The sequence below is a fragment of the Neovison vison genome, chromosome 5 (assembly GCF_020171115.1).
Source record: "Neovison vison isolate M4711 chromosome 5, ASM_NN_V1, whole genome shotgun sequence".
NCBI lineage: Eukaryota > Metazoa > Chordata > Mammalia > Carnivora > Mustelidae > Neogale > Neogale vison.
This window is the reverse complement of record NC_058095.1, coordinates 22529610-22546966: the sequence shown is the minus strand read 5'-3', so window position 1 is coordinate 22546966 and position 17357 is coordinate 22529610. Positions and strand designations below refer to the sequence as shown.

The 17357-nt window shown below is 49.0% G+C and overlaps 1 protein-coding gene across 4 annotated transcripts in view; it reads left to right on the top strand.

Annotated features, from left to right (window-relative positions):
- The window catches only part of CDK12 (cyclin dependent kinase 12), an 86850-nt gene extending 70598 nt beyond the window's left edge, over positions 1-16252 (top strand). For 2 of the 4 annotated variants that reach the window (XM_044248086.1, XM_044248083.1), the window contains 2 exons: positions 10603-10697; positions 12489-14658. The gene's annotated coding sequence lies outside the window, so the exon portion shown is untranslated. Of the gene's footprint in view, positions 1-667; positions 1270-10602; positions 10698-12488; positions 14659-15048 lie in introns of those variants that run through there. The other 2 variants (XM_044248084.1, XM_044248087.1) reach the window with 2 other exon arrangements.
- Positions 16253-17357: the final 1105 nt, after the last annotated feature.

The window sequence follows — 17357 nt, the reverse complement described above, 5'->3', positions numbered from 1 at the left end:
AAGGAGAGGCTCCAGCTATGAAAGAATAGAGGGAAATGAGACAGAAGAGATGAGGGAAGGTTGAGCGTTCCCAGAAAGAGGCTTTCCATTGAGGAAAGGTTAGGCGAAGCTGGTAGTACCCTGTATATGCACTGGCTGCACAGAGGGTCCTGGGCATTCACATGTGCAGGCAGACACAACTCCTCCTCGGAAGGATTGCTGCTTAGTCTCACTGCTCTCTTCCCTGGAAACAGACACCGTAGATCATCAAAGATGCCAATTGCCTCTTCCCTCACAGGCCAGGTGGGCAGTGTACATCGTCCCTCCTCTGAGTCACGGGGATGAGAGGATATTGTGTTTGAGATCACATCAGCAGAAAGGGGCCAGAAGGTGGACCAAGAGAACCATTCATGCCTCTGACCTCAGTCCAAGGGACCTCCTTGTTTCAGCAAAGGGAAACAGGGATCTTTGGTACAAGGTATCCAGACAATAGTGCGGTGAAAGATGGGCTAAGTAGGAGGAGAGTTTTCTGAAAGAGCCCATTTTCATTTGCTTATTTCATTGCTCGCAGCCCTCCAGCTTGGGGTGAGGGGGTGCTCTCTGCTGGGCTGCTTCTGGAGATCCAGAGATGGTTTTGGTTGGAGAAAGTGATAGACCAGCCACTTTTCATTCTTCACTCTTCCTCTAGGGAGACAGACCTTCTCTACTCCCCCAGCTCTCCCTGGCAACATTGGGAGCCCATGGCCCCCCGCTGGAATACTGATAATAAAGCTCAGTCCTGAACTGAGCCAACACATCACCGGGCTCTGGTATAGAAATGGTGCTGTGAGGGGAGCCTGGATGCCCCAGGTGGGTATAGGCAAGTGTGGGGAGTTTAGACCCAGGAGAGATAGTAGAATCACTCCTCAATACCACACACTCTTCCTCTTTCTCAAACTTTCTCCTTGGCCTCCCTTTTCTTCTACCTCCCTTCAGCTAGCTCTACTCCTGGCCACCTCACCCCTTTGAGTCTAAGAAGATATGGTAAATAGTTGTCTGTTCCCTACACTTTTCTCTCTCTTCCTCTACTCCCAAGTCCCAGCCAAGAGTTACCCCATTTGAACTCTTTGTACTAGTGAATGCCATCAGGATCTGAACCCAGAATCCCCAGCCTTTGCCGCCTCCCCCCAACTCTGAGAATGCCACTCTGACTCTGAAACTGACTCTTTAGTGCTCACCCTCCCCACCAGGGTAACCAGGCCAAGACTGGTATGTCCACTAACAACAAGGCCCCTGACCTGAGGCAGAGGGCTGCTCCAAGGGTGCAATGAGGCCCGGCCCTAAATGCAAGTATGCCTGTGCATTGGGCACACTGGTTTATTAGTGTTATTTCAGCATTGTGATGCAGAGAGAGTAAGTGTAACAGCTGCTCCTTGCTTGCAGTGTTTATTGTTACCTAGAGACAACCTCCTGGCTTTTTCCCAGCTCCCCCTCCCCCCCCAAGCCCAACCCCCTCTCTGCCAACAGTCCTACTCTCCCCACACTGATGGGAAATTTATAGCTTGCCCATACCATGCCTTTAACCCTCTCCTGTCCATAGGGTAGGTGGGGCAAGGGAAGCCAAAGACAGCATTGGGCATGGTCGGGCCCCACCAGGGTAGAATGGTGTGCAGAGGAAGGGAGGAAGGGAGGACACTGCCCCTCCCTAATCTGTGTGTCCAGACTCAGGCTCTGATTGCCCTCCCGGCTCTCATGTTGAGAGAAGAGAGCTTTGGACCCCAGCATCCTCCTTATAAGATGATTCTCTTCCCTGGGCATCTCTAAGCCCCCCGAGTTGGTCTGCCTGGTCCTGAACAAGCACAGTGAGGTAGTATTAAAACAGGATTAAATGTGGAGAGGCAGAATCCCCAGCCGTCTCCTTTCTGTAGAGATGTCATATCAAGACTAACAAGAGACTGTGGCATGAGGGATGCTGGCCAGACCTTCCCAACTAAGTAAATGTCAAACATGAAACTGGTTGATGAGTCAGGTGGAAGAAACTACCTATTCTATCTTTACCCGAAGCCAGCAGTCAGGTCCCAAGAGAGTCCCAGACCTTCTCCAAGCTGGTCTCCTTGGTCTGGTTAGGCTACTCCTTTCTGCTCTTCTTCCTGACCCATTTTCTCTTGCTTATCTTTTGGTTTGATAGCTTGGATTAAATCCAAGAGACCAAGAGGACTGAAACATCTTAGTCATAGCCTCAGCAGAATTGGGGAAAGAGAAGCTCCTCCAATCCCTCCTGTATAGGACCTTTCATGGAAGGGTACCATGTCATATATTCAGCTGTTCCCACTGGAAATAAGAGAGTTTGAAGAGGGATTGGATTTTAGCAAAAAAAGATAGAAGGCAGACTTATGGAAAAACTTACTCATGGGATAGGAAACTTCAGAACGGGGATACCTCAGAGATTTTTTTTTTTTCCCCCTGCCTGGAATAGGTTTAAGTCTGTGCCGACCAAGGGGAATTGAAAAAACAGGATTACTTTTCTGTGGCTTCTCCAGATTTGGGCCTCAGTGCAATTTTTTCCACTAGCTTTGGGAGTGTACCCCTTCTCAATCCTTCTAAATGTAGTAGCTGATGGTTAGCTCACAAGGTTGGGAGGCATGAAGCCTCCCAACCAGGAAGCTGGTTCCAGCACCAGCACTGCCATTAAACAACTGGGCTACCTTGTAAGCATTCTGGGTTAACTTCTCTGAGCCCTACTTTCCTTGTCTACAAAATTCAGATAAGCAACCTCTTAAGGTCTTAGAGAGCATTTAATGAAGTAATGTGTGTAAAACACCTAGGACACCACTTGATACTAGGTGCTCAGTGTTTGATACAATAAATTGTTACTTTTATGGAGTCACCAGGGCTGACATTGCTTCAAAGACTCCATGAGTCCTCTGAAATTATAGGCCAAGTAACCGAATGTAGGTACGCTGGAACGAATGTCCGTGATTGTCTTCATGATGTGGAGCAAGGGGTGGCAGGCTCCTGGAAAGGAAATAGCCCCAATCCCTTGACTCAGACTCTGCCATTCCCATGCTTCAAACCAAGAGCACATTAGGCAGTGTTCTGCCTGGAAGTACAGCTTCATCATCTAAGATGGAGCTGTGAGAGATAGCCATTAGGATAGCAACATCTAGCATTTGCCAGGCACTTTACAGTTTGTCAAGCACATTTACCTGCATTAGCTCTTTTAATACCCAGCATGTCCCAGTGAAGTGAAGAGAACTACCATTTATTGAGTGCCTACTATGTGCCAGGCATTGTACTGAATGTATTTTTTAAGGCAAATTTAAAGTTTATAGAGTATCATCACCCAAATATGTCATGATTTAGAAGACTCATCCCCTATTTTTAATCATTTAAGTATTTTACTGTTATAAATAATACCGGAATGAACATTCTAACACATAAACCTTCATGCATTTTTTTAAAAGATTTTATTTATTTATTTGTCAGAGAGAGAGAGAGAGAGCACAAGCAGAGGGAGAAGCAGGCTGCCCACCGAGCAAGCAGCCCAATGCAGAACTCGATCCCAGGATCCTGGGACCATGACCTGAACTAAAGGCAGACACTTAACCGAATGAGCCACCCAAGTGTCACCCTTCATGCATTTTTATAGTAAATTCTAAAAAGTAGAATTATTAAATCAACAGATACAAATATCCCCTCTTCCCTATGATTATGGTCACTTTATAGATATACACTAAGGACAATAATGTTTTTAAAATTTTTCTCTTTGGAATTCTGCAGTGAAACATAAGGGCAGCCCCTTTTCTCTCCTAGGCCCAGCAGAGAGACATTAGTAATCTAGCTTTTTTTTTTCTTAATTGAGATAATTATAGATTCACATGCAGTTTTAAGAAATACTTCAAAGGGGTGTTTACATGTGTAAATTTGTATATCTACCTCTAGAGTCAAGGCACTGAACAGTTCCAGCACCACAAAGATTCTTTATGTTGCCCTTTTATTTTATTTTTTTATTTTTATTTTTTTAAAGATTTTTATTTATTTATTTGATAGAGAGAGATCACAAGTAGGCAGAGAGGCAGGCAGAGAGAGAGGGGGAAGCAGGCTCCCCGCTGAGCAGAGAGCCCGATGTGGGGCTTGATCCCAGGACCCTGAGATCATGACCTGAGCTGAAGGCAGAGGCTTAAACCACTGAGCCACCCAGGCGCCCGTGTTGCCCTTTTATAATCACACCTACCTCACACCCTCCATAACCCTTAGCAACCACTTTTCTCCTCCACTTTTTGAAATGTTGTCATTTCAAAAATGGAGTCATACAGGGCGCCTGGGTGGCTCAGTGGGTTAAGCCACTGCCTTCGGCTCAGGTCATGATCTCAGGGTCCTGGGATAGAGTCCCGCATCGGGCTTTCTGCTCAGCAGGGAGCCTGCTTCCTCCTCTCTCTCTCTGCCTGCCTCTCTGCCTACTTGTGATCTCTCTCTGTCAAATAAATAAATAAAATCTTTAAAAAAAAAAATGGAGTCATACGGTGTGTAAGTTTTTAGGGTGGCTTTTTTCACTCACCAGATCCATCCAAGTTTTTGTATGTATCCTAGTTTGTTCCTTTTGTTTATTCCATGGCATACCATGGACCACATGGACCACAGTTTGTTTAACCATTCACCTGTTAAAGGGCACTTTGTCCTCTCACTTTGTACTCACTACCAATTAATGAAGTAGCTCATTTTACTTGGTGTGCTATTTTATACTCACAATTATTAAGCTTCTTTAACCCTTCACGCATGGCACTATTATTATTTTCATTTCACAGATGAGGAAAATTGAGGCTCATAGTAAATAATTTTCCCATGATTACATGTTAAATGGCAAAGAAGAACCTGGAACCCAAGCTAATAGGGCTCTTTCTACTGCACCAGACTTTCTCAGACCTTGACAAACATTGCTGGGAATAGGGTGTGGGAAGAACCAAAAGATGTTGGAGGCAAAAAGAGCACTGGAGCAGCTTGGGTCAATTCAGGTGTTCACAGCTAACTTTGACTCATAGGTTAGAGGAATAGCAGTGTCATAGAGCAAGGAGCAATATGGCATGTGCCTTTGAAATTGTTTCCCCTGTGCCAGGGAAGAACAAGGCTGAAGTGGATAGAGCCCATGACCAATCTGCCCACAGACCTGGGACCTGGAATCAGAAAGGAAGCCTTTGGGTATCTAGGAGAGGACGTGTGGCTAAGGTCCCCCATGGAAGTGTGAAGCTGAATGTGCCTCTGATGAGGTCTGAGGAAGCAGGCCATGATGAGTAAGCTCTGTTCTAGAGGAGCAAGGGCAATAATAGCACTTTTTTGGGGGGGGTGGGGGAGCTACAGGTTATTTACACACACACACACATGCACACATTCCTTGGGCAGGCCCAGTGTTTAGGACATGGTATAGGGGGCAAGCAGAGTAGAAGCAAAAGGCCAGTCCGGCACTTAGTCCTCGCTTTACAACTGTTCTTTACCTCCAGCTGAAGTCATGGACAGCGAAATCAGAAAGAGTTGGAGAAATCATTTGGTCTGTCCCTCAGTCTGTGGGCACTGGTTGAAGCTGACAGGTGGAAACCTAGAGTTGGCCCAGACATGATGGGTGGTAGAGATGCCAAGTTGTGGGAGAGAAGGTTTGGCTCCTCTCCTGGGAGCTATGTCTGGCCAAAGGCTGCTTCTTCCACCTCCTGCTGGAACTGGCTCTTTTATAGCTGATGTTATCATTGCTCCATTGGCCTATTCCAGTGCCTGTGGACTCATAACAATTTTCCCTATGTACTCATGGCTCTAGAACCAGGCTCAGAGCACATATCACTCTTCTCCATCTCCCCTGGCCCATAAGAAATGGCACATCTCCCAGTCACACCCACCACCCTTGCCCAGTCATTCCAGCCATGGAGGATAAACACTGGGGCCTTCAGAATGTGTAAGAACTACGCTGTATCATTGAAACAACCAGAGATACCATTCTGAACTTGTGTCTTTTGGCTGGAAGTTCTTAGACAAAGGGAGATCACTCTTTACTGAATCTTACTCCCACTGAGATTTCCTGATGGTCGGAGGTCCTGAATGTGGCTGGGAGACAGCTCCTTTTTCTCCAAGCCAAGATGGCTTCTAACCAGGAATTCTCAGAACGCCTGCTTATTTCCTTCCCTTGGCTGCCCCTCTACTCCAGGTCCCCTTCTCTCCTGCCACCACTGCCTTCCCATTCCTTCTTTCTCTTCTCCTCTCTCTCTCTTTCTCAGCAAGTTTTTTATGTGATTACAGGCACTGCATGGTAATTAGTGCTAAACTCATTTGCACAACTACAGTTAATTGGCTACAACAATTAATTAATGTGTTGGAAATTTGGCACTGGAAAAAAAAAAGTTTGTCATCAAAAAAAAAGGGCAAAAAATTGTAGAGTGAGATACCCATAAAAATCGAGGGCAGGCTTCAAAAGCCCAGCTGGGCCTCAAACTTCAACCCGGCCTCAGATGCCTTCCCACTCTCAACTCCAACACATTTTCCTCTTTCTTTCCTCTTTCATTTTTTTTCCTCTTCCTTTCTTTCTCTATTTCTCTTCTCACTCCATCTTTTTTTTTTTTTTTTTTTTTTTACAACTTAAGCAAACTCATTTCCCTGATAAAATATAGCATGACTAATGGCTAGAGCATGTAAAAATCATTGGGAAAATGTCCTTGGAAGACGAATGCATTTTCAGCAGAATAATTAACTTAATTAACAAATTCACATGCATATTCATCAGGCTATTAATGTCTTCTCGGCTCAGCTTGATGAACATTGCGGTAATAACCATCTCATTTACATACTGCATTCTACTGCGATCCAAAACAGAGACAACATACAGGCGTATACACACACACACACACACACACACTTGCACGAATACACACAACATGTCTGGGCTGCTTTGACTTCCAGGTTGGCTGGGCGTGTGTGTGTACGTGTGTATGCGCGCGCACGTGTTTGGTGTGTGGCGGTGGTGGGTGTCTGGGAACTCCAGCTGGGTGGTGTGATCTTTAGAGGGTCCTGTATTGAGGTAGGCTAGAGTTGCCCACACGTGAATGTCTGAGAACTTTAATCCTCTGTCTCTGCCTCTCTGCCTCTTTTTCCTTGTTTCTTTTTCTCTGTGTCATTTTCTCTCTTCTTCTCTTGCCACCCCCCTCACCATGTCTCTCTAGGGAAAAACTTGGTATCCGTGCCAACTTTTTCCCCCCTACCCTCCTCCCTCTCTCTCCTCCTTCCCCTCTCCCAACTGCTGCCAGCCGGCATCAGCGCCGAATTGCCATCTCCTTGAGCTCTCTGTGGAGCAATCTCAGAGAGCAGTAAGGTGTGACGCGGGGCTCTGCCGGCTTCGCAGTACCGCCTGCGGAAAGAGCGCAGGATGGCGGAGGAAGATTAAGAGAAATCTCGAGCAGGGCTCGGCTGCCATTGGTGTGTGCAAACGCCGAGGAGGAAGGGAGAGGGAGAGCGAGGAGGGAGGGGTGGAAGGGGGGGTACCAGCAGCTGTCGGCCTAATTCTCCTAACACTCTGCTTGTGGTCATATTAGAAAAACAGATTATGCCCCTCGGTGCCACTCACTTATACTTGACATACGTTAATGTTCTGTATCTCCATTCTGGGGTCTTGACAACAGTGGACTTTAGGTTGAGGAGAGGAGAGGAGTCTGGGTCGCCAAGGGGCACAAAAGACCCTGCCCTTTCATTCTCTCCTGACCTTCAACCCCAGCCTGTACTCGCTCTTTATAAAGCAAGCCTGGACATAGAATTTGCATCTGATGCCACCATTTGCCCTTGCTTTTTGCAGTCCCTTAGGAGGTGCAGAGGTCAGAGGACGCTTGAAAGCCCTTTCCCCAAAAAGTCATTCCCTCTTTAGTCTTAATAGGTCACTTCAGGGCCCAGTGAAGCCAGCTCAGCGGCATTCCCACCCTTAATATTTCTATGCCCCCCCCCAAATCGGAAGTTGGGGGTCAGAGAAAGGAGTCCATGACCACCGGTGCTCCATGAGGGGTTATAGAAAAGCCAAAAGCAAAACAAGGCCAGGATTGTTTCTGGGTTGCTATGGAAACCAGGTTCCCTCCTCCTGGCAGGAAGGGAGGGGAGCCTGAGGCCTTCCTCCTTCCACCAATCCGGAAGGCTGTAAAGGCGGAGTTTACCAAGGCCTGAGGGAATAGAGCTCTTCTTGGAGGACGAACCAATCATTCCCGCAGCCTTGCCTGCCAGTCCATAGCCCTTTGACCCCCACCTTCCCTACCCTTTCACCTCAATAGTCAAAAGAGGCTTTTTCCTCTGTGCCTTGTCCTCTGTGGAGACCTGTTGCTTAGCAACCACTAGTGCCTTCTTCCTAATAACTTGCAGGAACTAAGAGATAAAATATCTGTCTATATTCAGTTCCCCTCCCCTGTCTATTTATATTTAATAACTCAAGCCCTGTCTTGGGTTCCCTTGGCACCTGTTTTAGAGGGCTTTTAGAGGGATTAAGCTGCAGCCTGAAGGAAAAAAGTTACATCGGAGGAAGAACTTCCAAACAGGGAAGAGTGGGAGAAAGGACTGGAGTAGGTAGGGAAGCTGTGGAATCATATTCTTTTAAATATAGGCAGGGTGGGGGGGAAGTATTTAGAACTTGGAATGTGGGGAGGCTATGTCCGTAGGGATTCCCAAGTGTCCACTTAGGACCTGGAGTGGACCCTAACAGAACAACTAACTGGGCTGGCACTTTTCAGTCCCCACCCCTTGCCTTGTCCCCTTTTCCTGTCTAGAGCCCCCTCATATTTATGTGAGAGGCCCATCCCTCTTGAGAAGTCCAGTTTCCTAGTGTCTAGAAGTTGGTTTCCAAGAGTGAGGGCTGTATAAATGTATGTCCACCAGGCCTGGGTCTCTCCCAAAGTTTGTCAGTCACAGGGAAGGAATTGTTCTGAGTTATCTACTAGAGAACCCCAACTGACCCAGCAGTGGGAGATATAGAGTATCATCAAAAATGAGGAGCAAGGAAGGTATAAGTATAGCCTAGTAGGTGCATGTCGGAAGACCTGGATTAGGGCCCCCTCTCCTTACTCTCCTGTGATCCAAGTTATTCATTTAATCTCGTAAACTCCTTCTTGGGGCACCTGGTGGCTCAGTTGCTTAAGCATCCAACTCCTAATTTCTGCTCAGGCCATGATCTCAGCATCGTGAGATTGCCCCACTTTGGTCTCAACACTGGGCATGGAGCCTGCTTAAGATTCTCCCTCTCTCTCCAACCCCCCTGAACCCCCCATTCCACTTGTGCACATGCGTACTTTCCAACAAAAATAAAAATAAAACTGCTCATTGCTTTGTCTATAGATCAAGAAAAACAATGTTTACCTCCCTAGACTTTAGTGGGATCAGTTAAAGCGATATTGAAAGGAAACACTCTGAAAACTGCCAAATTTAAATAAATATTATTTTAAGGTCTGGAAAAGGTCAGACTGCTGGGAGCAGGGGGGGCATCATGAATCCAGCCCTTGCCTTGGCTTAGGAACACCAATAGTTTCTTGGCCAGAGGGGTGTGATACTTTGCTCTATGGTCAGTCAGATGGGGAGCTATAAATCAAAATCAGAAACACAGGGCTCTTTAGGGAAAGTAGCACAGAACATCCCTATCATCTTCCCCACCTCCAATCCCAGATTCTGACCTCTAGTTCTCCCAGCTGACACCCCACCCTGACCCCTCCCAGTCAGCACCTTCACTGTCGTCATGCTAGATCACAGACTGTACAATTTCACCCTCCATACCCCCCTTTTCAGCACCTCCTCCAACCCGAGCCTTCTGTGGGAGACAGATGGGGTGTCTGCGATGGAAAAGGCTCTGGGCTCTACGCCGCCTTGGGTGGGCAGCCCCCCTTCCCATCTCCCCACTACTCCCGCTCCCTACCTAAGACACTGAGATTCACCCCGGGCAGCTTTGGGAGCTGCTGAGGATTCCAACGCTCTTCCCGTCTCAGACTCAGCCCAGAAGCAGAGCCAGAGTGACATCTTTCTCTGAGACCTAGACCCCAGCCCGTCTTCATGGAAAACCAATGCAGAGGAGAAAGTATGTTAGGGAATGGTAGGGCTCCATGTGAAGGGACTAGTAGAGGAGAGGCGGGGTGGGGGTGGGGGTTGGCACGCAGAGTCCCTCACTGAGGACTGGGTGGCTGGGGTTTGGGGCCTGAATTGACTGAGGAGGCTAAGACTAGGCAGCTCCTTTGTTCCAGAAATCTGGGGTCCCTGGAGGGAGGCTCAGCTTGGGGAGGGGGAGAAGGGAGCTAACATTATACAGAGCACCAACTGTGAGCCAGGCACAATGCCAGAGCCTTTCCATACCTGTACTTACAACTAGCAGGTGAGGAGTCAGGGTGAATAGGTGTCTCATGAGCTCTCAGCATCTCTCAGCACAGTTGACCAACTTCTCCTTTGATTCTATGATTTCACTCCCAATTCTCGTACCACTCTAGCTGCTCTTTCTCTGTCTCCTTTGCAAGCTCATCCTCAACTCCTTGGGCTCAGCCAAGTCCCCTGATTATATACTTTCACGGTACTATATATTCTTCTTTCAGAGCACTTAGCACAGTGATTTCACACTTATTTGTGCAGTCATTTGAATAATAATCCTATTTCCTCCACCAGATGGAAAGTTCCACGAAGACAGTGACCACGTCTGTCTGTATTCACCAGTGTCCTCCCAGTGCCCAGCACAGTGCCTAGCATACAGCAGCTGTTTGGTAAATATTTGTTGAATGAATGAATAAATCACAAAAGGACATCACTCTGGCCTAAGCTCAGTTCTTAGCCATATCCTTACCCCAGAGTGGATGTACCCCTAATGTGTGGACCAGAGAACAGGGTGCCTGGGAGGTCAGGCCACCTCATTCTCCTTGGGGGAAAAGACAAAAACATCAGGACTGGAATAAACCAAGTTCCAGAATATGGGCTCCCTGCCTTACTAGCACCTGGACCTGCCTGTATGCTCTCTAGCTTCTCCAGGAATGGAGAGAGTTCAAAGTCCCAATAACTTCTGTCCATTTGTGCCTGAAATCACTCGTGAGCTGGAGGAGAGGAGTTCCATCGGAAAAGAGTGCTCTGCAGAAAACCCCTCTTTTCTCCCTTAGCTGAGACTGCAGAGACCATCTGTTGCCACTCCTTTGTTTGCTTCTGTCCTCTTCCCCTGGACTTCAGGGAAGAAGATCGTTTGACCAAGTGGGAGGGATAGATGGTGAGAGCAAGACAATCTGCTTGTTCCTTGAAACATCCGGGGTAATGTTGATGAGCCTCAGCCAGGTGATCGGATCAGAGGAACACAGGAGCCAGCAGCCTCAAGTCCTTTGAGGCTGCACTCTGGACCCTGGGAAGCAGGGAGTGGACAGAATGACCTCTGGGAGGTGCCCAGTGTTCACCCCAGGGGCTTTATCTGACCTCTTTGCTGCCCTTGCCATCTGACCTCAAATAAAATACCCAAATCTGCAAGAAGTTAATGTTAGGCCATGGGTGGCAGCCCCTTGCTCTCCCTGGCCGTTTCCCATTCTAGCCAACAGCCCATCCCAGAGCATCTCTCCCTCCCAGCTCGGCATCAGTACCTGGTCCTCACCCAGTCCCTTGTCCTGACAGTACCCCTCAGCACCCAGGTACTTGGGGTCATGGATCTGGAAGCCACTTTAGGCAGTGTTGCTCTCTCTGACCCCACCTGTTCTTTGGGCCCCTAATGAAGTAGGACAACTCAGGCTCTGGGCCAAGTCCCTATGTCCTCATCAAAGGCAACATCTGTCTCCTCGAAGAAGATAAGCCTGGAGGGAGGGAGGTGAGACAGGCACAGGGGAGAAACCCCAATCCTGTCTGGGCCCTCACCCCAGATTCCACTGCAGGCACAGATTGAGGGTGAGGGGGTCAAGACAGCCACAGAGGCCTATTCTCATGCATGCCCCTGCACAGATCTTTATGCCTCTGAGCCCCCAAATATGAGGGCCCCTCCTGGGCTCACCCGGCTACCTGGGCTGCTGCTGCTGCCAAGCCAGCCTTCTTTTATTCATGCGTTGTTTTATTGCTGGCAAATGCTGCTGCTTGCCGCTGTTGGAGGCGTTCCTGCCAAATCCATCCCAACATCTTGGCCTGGCATCAGGGCGGCATGCTAATGTGGAAATTTAAAGAGCCGCTCGGCTTTAAATCGGAATTTTAAATGAGCAGCAGTGCTCCAGAGGGACCCAGGCAAAATCGAGCAGTATGCACCCTTCCTACTCCCACTCCCGTAACATCACCCTACCTCTTCTTGCCTCTCCCCTGGACTTGGACACTAGATGAGGGAGAAGCATGGGACACACTAGGGGATGAGGGAATTACCAGGGCAGAGGAATTGATGTAAGACGGCCATCTAAGCCAATAAGGAGCTGTGATCCCTCAGCCCAGACCAAGAAATCCACCAGTTGCTGTCATGGGCAAAAGGAGACAGGGACCTTCAACACAAGGGAGCAGGGCTGGGACTGGTGAAACTGACATTCCTACCCCTCTTCCCATTTTACCAGGAAACAAGAAGAGAAGACCCAGAGCAGAGAAGCAAGAAGGTGGGACTCCATAAGGACACTCACGTGCAGGCATACACTTGCACACGCCGGATATGTGCACGCAGCTGTGTGTGCAGGTCAGGATGCTTGCTGAGGCCCCCTGCAGCACGTGCACACACGCTCACTTATCACCCATGCATGGAGAAGAATGATTCACATGTGCAGGGAAGTCTTCCCACATCCAGACCACTGACCTTCAGGTTGTTAGCCTGAGCTGTGCCCCAGCTTTTTCCATGAATCCTAATGCACCAATGTTCCCCAGCTCCTGGCAGCTACCTTGAGTCAGCCACGGTGATGACAGAGCCTCATAGTGACTCTTCCAGGAGAGGGGCTGGGGATACCTGTGCTCATCCTATGCACCTGTCCTGGCTGCAGTGTGGTTCCTTCTCTGGTGGCCAGCAGATGACAGGCTCAGACATCTCATTTGGGAGAAGCACTGGGCACAGACTTGATTTAAGAGGGAAGAGGAGGCTAATGGGAGGTGAGAGAGGCAGAATCTGTGCCTTTCTGTGACCCCCTTTACTTCTTACCTGTTTCCAGGAGACAATTGGCCCCTCATTATAAAGAAAACATTTGTCAAGTGTCTACCCTCAAGGAGACACTGTTTAGCACAGTGCCTCACAATTTTCTGAGCTGGGCTGATGACAGATGCAAGAATCTGGATGTGCTATCCCCACTGGAGGATCCACAGTAATTCTGATGGTAACCTCAGCCTTACCCATTTTAGACTGCCAGGCCAAGGGGTGCTTTCTGACCTTCCCCAGGAATCCCCCTCTCTCAAAGAAGCCAGCTCCTTCACGGACTGGTGTGGCTGCCAGCCAAGAGGCTTGGGGCAGGCCTGGGGCATGCAGCTGGCACCTGCCCACCAGATCCCCAAGGAGGACCTCCTCCCTCACCCCATAGCCCCATTCAGATGGCCCCTGGGCTACAGGGAGGCAGGGCTCTCGGCTTCCCACTTGAAGCTGGAGCACCCACCACCTCCCTTTCCACCATAACCTGCTCCCAGATCCCCCACCCAGACTAGATATACCAAAGACCCACCAGGTACTTCTTCTAGTCTGGATCAAACACTTAATACAATAGGAGTTGTACTGGGGCTGGGTAAGAGGCCTTGAGGGGTGAGGCTTGGGCTAGTATTATGGGAGAAATTGCTGAGGTCAAGAGATGGACGAAAAAGCCCTGGGGCACCTGGGTGGCTCAGTTGGTTGAACATCTGACTCTTGATCTCAGCTCAGGTCTTGATCTCAGGGTCGTGAGTTCCAGCTCTCCACTGGGGTCCATGCTAGGCATGAAACCTACTTTAAAAAAGAGAGAGAGGTGGATGAGGAAGAAGAACTCAATGCGAGTGACATAGGACAGGGGGACATGAAGGGAGGAGGCTAAGTGAGTCTGCCTCTCTCATCTAATTAGCAACATGCAAATAACATGCAAATCACCCCCTCTTTGTTTAGAGACCACTGTGTTTTTGGATGTGGGCTACAGAGGGTCCACCAGGCAGCATCTCTGAGACCAAAAGACATGGAATACCCAGGCTCAAAAAAGAGGCCAGAGTGCAGCTATCTTGTAGCGTATTCCCGGAATGCACTCATTTTCTATGGGCCTCAATTTCCCTGTGTGTGAAATGGGAGGACTGGCCTGGATGGTCCTAAGGCCTCTGACCAGTACTGACAGTCTCGAGTTTTCTGATTTGGGGCCCAGTGCTGCATGAGTTGGAGGGTTGATTCCATTCTGGGGTGGAAACTACTTGGCCCTCTTGCCTGTGCCATTTACCTCACCAGTCCTGCAATGCCATGCCCATCATGCCCATGACCCGCCATCCCAAACGTGGACAGTCTCCTGAAGACAATATTCTCTCCCACTCTTTTACCCACAGGGTTTCCTCTCCTTGGAATGGCCTTCCTGCTTTAGCCCCTACTGGCATCGGGGCCTCTTCCACCTCTGGGCATCCCTATGCACTGTTTACTTCTCTCATTTCCCATTAGACTGTGAACTCATAGAGGGAAGGTACTGGGTTTAGTTCAAGATGGAATCTCCATTGTAAATGTATTAGTTTTCCAAGGCTGCTGTAACAAATCATCACAAACTTGGTTGTGACAGAACGAAAGAAAGAAAGAAAGAAAGAAAGAAAGAAAGAAAGAAAGAAAGAAAAGGAAGGAAGGAAGGAATAAATAAATTTATTCTCTTACATTTCTGGAAGCCAGGAGTTCTACATCAGTTTCAATGGGTGAAAATCAAGGTGCTCTCTCTCAGGCCCTAAAGGAGAATTTGTTCTTTCATTTCAGCTTCTAGTGGCTGTTGGCTTTTTTTTTTTTTTTTTTGCTTGTAACTGCCTCACTCCAATTTCTACCTCTGTCTTTACATCACCTTCTATTCTTCTCTTGTCTGTATAATCTGCCTTGCCCTCTCTCTCTTATAAGGACACTTGTGGTAGCACTGAAAGGCCACCCAGATGATCCAGGATAATCTCTGCATCTCAAGATTTTTAATCATATCCACAAAGATCTTTTTTTTTTTTTTCCAGATAAGGTAAAATTCACAGGTTCCAGGGATTAAGAGGTGGACATATCTTTGGGAGCCACTATCAGACATCAAGATAAATGAAGACATCTTTAAAATTACCATTTGTTAAGCATCTACCATGTGCTAGACATCATAGATTAATTTTTCTCAATCTTCGATAGCCCTGAAAAATCGATTTTCTAAAAAGACTCATTTACTTAAATATTTATTTATTTGTTTGAGAGAGAGAGGGAGCGAGTGGAGAAAGGGCAGAGGGAGAGAATATCCAAACAAGCTCCCACTGAGTACAGAGCCTGGCAGAGGGCTCAGTCTCAAAATCCAGGGCTCAGTCTCGTGACCCATGAGGTCAGGACCTGAGCCGAAACCAAGAGTTGGATGCTTAACCTACTGAGCCTCCCAGGTGCCCTGAAATGTAGTTATCAATGCCTCTACTCTACAGATGAGGAAACTGAATGAGGCTCAAGGAGATTGAATCATTTCCCCAAGCTCACATAGCTGAGAAGTGACAGAGCCAGGATTTGAAACCAGATGGATCTAGCTATAAAGCCAGCATGATTTTTGCCTTCCCAATGGTCTCCGAGCCCATCCCAGGTCCTAGCACGAATTTCTCACCTGAATCCTGCAGAAAAGAGGTGGACAAAAGAAGGAAAGATGAAACCCAGTCTTCCTAAAGATATCGACTCAAACTTTCTTTTGCCAAAGCCCCTTCCCACTCCTTTAATCCTCCCCATCACCCCTGACCCCTTGTTTCAGAAGCCTGGAATCTCCCCCAGTTGGCAGCCCCCTGCCAACTACAGCTGCCCAGAAGGGTGGCACAGTGCCTGAACTTCAGACAGGAGACATCAAATTGCAGAACCAGAGGGGCCTCTGGAGGTCACCTCTTCTGGCTGTCTCTGCTCATATATACGTCTGCCTGTGAAGACAAGGCAGACAGGGTCCGGCTAGTGGGCAGCAGAAGGGGAAAGTAGCCATCTCTTCCTTCAGGTACACCTTCTGCTCACTTCCTACATGATTTGTATTGGGAGTCCTTACTTAGGTCTAACCTTCCAGATACCATGCTGTAATGAAAGCTGGCCAGAGTCAGAAGTACTAGATTGTCCAAAACATAAAATTGGATTTTGGGTAAGTCCATTTACTTCTCTGAGCCTCCAACACTTCATCTTTAAAATGGGATTAAGAGTGCCCCTCATTGGCTCAGTCAGTTAAGCACCTGCCTTCAGCTCACGTCATGATCCCAGGGTCCTAGGATGAAGCCCAGAACTCCCTGCTCCCAGGGAGCCTGCTTCTCCCTCTCCACCCAGCTCAGTGCTCTTTCTTGCTATCTCTGACTCTCTCGCCCTACCTCTCTTAAATAAATAAATAAATAAATTTTTAAAATAAAATGGGATTGAGAATAATGGTAATGGCAGTAATAGCCGTAATAATAACCGTCTCCCAGGGCTGTTGGGGGGGATAATAGCACAGTCCAGGCCTAGAGGAAAGCAGGTGCCACGGGATAATTTTGTAACAGCCCCTCGGCCCTCCAGACGAAGCCCCTTCATCCTGGGTACTACAGGGTTTTGCTCACCTCAGCCAGTCTGGTCTGCCTTGCGCGCTAGACTGTGAACTCCTCTTGGCAAGACTTTGTTCATTTTTTATCACAACCCATTATCCTCCCCGGTGTCTAGCCCGTGCTTGGGTACGTAGGTTCAATCTACATTTGATAAATAAAGAAGTGAGGGTATGAGTTGCACACCCAAGTCCCGAGAGGCACAGGGCCGGACTCCCACCACTGACCCTTTGGACATGACCCTTCCCCCCGCTCCCCACCCCCCGCCCCGCCCCGCCCCGCCCCGCCCCGCTCTGCCCCGCCCCAGGTCCAGGAGGCGGCGGCGGCGAGGAAAGGAGGCGCTGCAGCTTTAAGATTCCTCTCGGGCGTCCCGGTTGCCAAGGCGCGGTTGCCAAGGACCTGCGCGGAGCTGCGTCCGGTCTCAGCGCGCCGGCCTCGGGTTTCCTCCGTAGCCGCCGCCGCAACCGCCGCCGCCGCCGCCGGGCCGCGCCGGGCTCGGCTCCTCCGAACCGTCTGGCGGACTTGGCACCGGCCCCGGCTCCTCAGTGCCCCCGCGGTGCGTGGCAGGCTGCGGCTTCATTATCCTGATTGATTCCTCCTGCTCCCCGACACCGTGGGGGCCCCGGCCAGGGAAGGGGGGCCGAGGCGGCATCTGCGGGCCCCTTCGCCGGCCCTCGCTCCCAGCCGCTCCTCGGGCTGCCGTCACCTCGGAGCCCTGCTGCGGCCAGGCCAAGGAGGGAGGGCCGGGCCAGCCTATGCCT